This window comes from Macrobrachium nipponense, chromosome 32 (genome assembly GCF_015104395.2).
Source record: "Macrobrachium nipponense isolate FS-2020 chromosome 32, ASM1510439v2, whole genome shotgun sequence".
NCBI lineage: Eukaryota > Metazoa > Arthropoda > Malacostraca > Decapoda > Palaemonidae > Macrobrachium > Macrobrachium nipponense.
The window spans coordinates 70,141,150-70,145,976 of NC_061094.1; positions in this window are offsets into that span (position 1 = coordinate 70,141,150).

Below are 4,827 nucleotides of genomic sequence, written 5' to 3' on the forward strand. Positions count from 1 at the left end.
AAATTTAATGCTACGACCCAAGAGATTCCTGCTGATGAGTTATTGCTTACGACTGCTAATTAAAAAGGTAAGTAAAATACTCTCCTAACTAGTCTGTAGTTATTTGATAGCATTAAATACCAAAAGACTCGGAAAAGTATAAATGAGTCTGCATGAAACGATGATAAATAATGACGATGAAAAACAAACCACGGCGCACCATTTAAAAAACAAACTTTGTTGTGAACGGCCACGAAGAACGTAGAATAATTTCATTTGAAAGAAACTTGAAGATGGGAAACATCAAAAGCCATTCAAAAATTTGTTCGCCAAAATGGAAAAGTAAAATTATAGCAGTGTGTTGTGTAGTACGTCTAATTGCTTATTTAGCGCATATGCCTATGAATTGTTTGAATCAACTTGCCTAACTATCGAAAATACTATTCTTAGAACAAGGGATGGAATTTTCCCCTCTCTTAATATGAATTCGAACTTTGGAACACGTCACTACATTAACCCATTCGACTGAGCCATTCATTCATCAGAAAATGCGCCATATCAAAACGAAAACCGATCGCCATACTCAAACAGAACTAAATTCCCTTAGTGCACAAATCCTCGGCGTGGGGTGGCGGCCGGGCGCTAACTTTAATCGCATTTGGCTCCCGTGTCAAATGTAGAGAGTCGAGCCCTCGAGACAACTTAATTAGTCGATCACTCGCGTCCTTATTAAATCACTCTAGTGGCCCCGGGCCATTGGTGAAAGGGCTTTCGAATCCCGAGTGGTCTAAGAGCAGTACGTGCATATCGTTCGTTCAGTTGCCCTCCCATCGTAGAATTCTTCTTCCTGAAATAAGGGGTATACATTGTGGGTTTTATTTGCATTCATTATTTTATTGAAGCTGTGGAAATGTAACTTACATACATTACCATTGTATTGATGCATGAATAATTCGATCTTAGGCAACCGCTTGTTATGTTTCCGTGGCTATCCAGAATTTTTTAAATTACGAAGAAAATATACAAGGAGGACGTCCACTGATACGCGGGGAAGTAAATGGATTTGATCTCTACCATGAACAGACGAGTGCTCATCTTCCATCTTATCACTCCCATCTCACCGAGCGGATTTCCGGTGGGTTTGTTAAAAAGAAAGAACAAAAAAAAATCCCTTTTATCATAAGTACATGCACGTATTTTTTTATGAATTGAATACACAAGGAGACGGCGACTCTCGCTACTTCAAATAAATAGTGTCGAACGAAATTGATTTAAAATAGAAATGTGTTAATGTATTATGCCGTTGGGTCGTGGAATGCCGATACTTCAAGTTATATATGGAGGAATAAAATCGTAAAATAACAGCTTCTGAATTGGTGATAAGGTAAATTCAACTATTAAATGGCTTGAGAACTGAAGGGAAACGCCCCACCGTGTATAAAGGATATATGAATCAAAGTAATTCATGAAAGAAATACGAACAACTACGAAACATCACGACTTGGCGTCTTCATTCAGCCGTTGCCTTGTTGCACCGACCATTAGCTTATTATTACCGAATAAAGAATAGAATATGCGTTGCTTTTATTGTAGCGTCCATCATTCCGTTTATTTTGAGCAGTTCTGTATGTAGTGGTAGCGGTGGTAACTATGATAATCGTATTCATTATTCCTATAATTTTGTTTATTTTAACTATATTAGCATTTTACATTATTGTCAAGACGAGGACGACTAGTACTCGCATACAAATTCGACGACAAATAATAAAATTGAGTACCTAGACGACGGCAACACTCCGTACAAGTGTCATGCTATCCATCCAATCACGAACTTGAAAAAAAGAGAGAAAAAAACGCATACAAAAAAAGATAAAACAATTCCGGTAAAACATTTTCACAACAGTGTCAACAAGAGGCGGAGCGTGCCGTTGCCATGGCAACTGCTCCCATCATTCCCCGATGCGTTGATTAGAAACACTCTGAAAACCTCTCGTATGGCACATTGGAGAGGATAAAAAAACACATTAGGAAACACAATGGCTGCTCCAGTGAAAATAGATGCCGTTCTTTCATTAGCTCGACTCTTTTGCCAATCACGTACTTCTTTACATCGGAAACTTATAACTTAATTTGGTTCTCATGGTCATGTGCACGATTTAATAGGAGGTCACACTCTGTGAAATTTAGAGCAAAGCTCTGGGACTTATGAGGTCATTCAGCGCTGAATGGGAAATATAGAGTACGAAGGTCTTAAAGGTGTAACAGGAGGAAAACCTCGTACTTGCACTAGGAAACTCTTATTGTTAGGAGAGGGTGGAAATTAAGATGGAAGAAAGAATATGAAAGGAGGTACAGTTAAAGGTATGAAAGTGGTTGCAGCTAGGGGCAGAAGGGTTGGGGGGGAGGGGGGGACTCTGCAAGAAGCATTAAGTAATACCTACAGTGCACGGCATGAGGTGCACTGATGGCATTACCCTTCTGCAGGGTAGTTGCTGATTCTCTCTCTCTCTCTCTCCTACCAAAAGGTGACGTTTAAGTCTTCTTCCATCGAGCTTAAGGTCCTTTCTCTGCTTGGGCAGTCTCCTAACAATCATGTGGGCGCCTAGTCCCACAGCTACTCTCTGAAAGCCAGTAAACCTCAGATTAAACCCGGCCAATGACTTCTGTCCCTTAACTGCTAAGCTTTGGCATTCTTTTCCCTCCTTCCTGTTCCAAGAGTCTCCTAACTCCTACCTATTAAGTTTAAACCCCACTCTTCAACCTTACAGAAATTTACTTCAATCTGGACAAATATGGACAACATTTGCGATAACTGCTTTAGTGTTGATAAACCTTCAGTCGAAAAGGAAAATCAACATCATTAAAGTTTGTTATTTAATACCTTCAGGAAGCTGCCAGTCACTCCACTTAATGAGCACCAGTTCCACCTGGACCACCTGGCAGCTCAAGGGTTTAGCCCTGAGATCTCGGTACGAGCACCTGCTGTGTTAAGAGTTGAATGAGTGGTCTCCTCTGCTCCAACTCTTAATGACTGGTGGGTGACCTAAATTAAAAACTAAGAGGTCATTGGCCTTAGTCAGCCAGGAACTGCGTGCCTATTTGAACCAGGATTAATCCTGATTTGAACTGGCTTTCCTTTTGTGTAATTAACTAGTGAATCCTGCCAGGGTTATGGATAAACTAAATTTAGAAAGAGACCTCACAGAACTCAGTCGCAGGAGGTGCTAAGAATCTCCTCGTTTATAAAAACTAAGGATAGAATGAAAATATGAATACAATATCCCAAATTCAACAGCTAAAATGGATTCAAAAGATGGACAGGACGTTTTACTTATTTAAGAATAAGAGTATACATGAATAGTGTAATGTGTGCATCTATTCGGGAAGAGAAGATGGAATTGGTTAAAATAAAAAAAAAAAATAAAAAAGAAAGAAAAGGAGGCAGGAGCTTAATGCCAAATGTGGAAAAGGCTCCGACTCATTGGAGAACGGCGTGCAGCAGATTACCGTCCACAAGACTAAGTCAAAATAGCCCAATGTTAATATATATATATATATATATATATATATATATATATATATATATATATATATATAGTGTACTATGTACCAAGTCATAAACTCCCGAAGAAATGAAGAGAGGTATTGTAGACAGAACTGCAAAATTTCACCGATGAAATACCAGAGAGGTATCAGAATCTTGTTTGGGGATGTAGATACAAAAGTTGCTGGGAATAATGAAGGTATGGTGGATATAATGGGCAAGGAAGGCCACATATACATTGCAAACAAAAATTGGGTGCAATTTATTATTTTCTGTGTGGCAAATAATCTCATGCCTGCAAGTAATCGTTTTCTAATACCTCCGTAAACAGACAAACATTTCCAGATGGCATTCATGGGGACCAGATTGATCACATAGCCATTGATCAAGAAAGAAACTACGAAAAGTGTTATGAATGTGGGAACATATGTTGGTATATTGGTGATCAGCTTCTCATTGCAACACAAAACTGAAATTAAAGTTTCGAAGATGAATGCTAACAGGCTTTTACAATATGATATCGAAACTAATTTGCAATTTCGAAACCATATCTGAGTAGGAGTAGGTGTAAGCAATCGTTTAACACTGCATTAACATCAGGAATGTATAGCAGTCTGGTGGAAACCGTGGATATCGAATTATAGATCTGGCAAATAATAATAAAATAAAATAAACAAGAAAAAAATTTACCCAGAAAGTAAAGAAGGATCGAGTATGCTTATGGAAGAATTTATAGTGGTTGAAGTCAAATCAGTATTAGAGAACTTAGGAGATGGAAAGTGCCGGATTGTGAAAGATTCATCAATTAGATGAGATATTAAAGAAGGGAGGATGGAGATGGCGTGGAAATGTCCTTTACACAACCCTCATAGAGTAGTACTTGATTGGCCCATGTGGGCTCCTGTTAGCCACTAAAAGCGTTATGGTAGACAGTGGTACTCAGACGTACTTGAACAAGAACTATCAGAAAGTGGGGCGGAGTGTGGTGTGGCCTGGAAACCGCAGTAAAAGAATTGTAGGTCATAATGCACATTTAGATTTTCTTCCGTATTACGATGCATAAATGTTCCTCAGTAGATGCCATCAAATAGTAAGAAGAAGAGTTAAACCTATCGGAAACGTTTATTTCAGAATTTTGTCAAACCGTGAAAATGAATTTATTTAAATTTATATTAACATGAAAAAATAATACAAATATATATAATAATAATTTATTTTATTAATATTTATGGCTTTAATGAAGTTTTTCCCCTGAAAATACACCAAAATTGGTTATATCTACTTTCAAGTCTAAATGAACAATA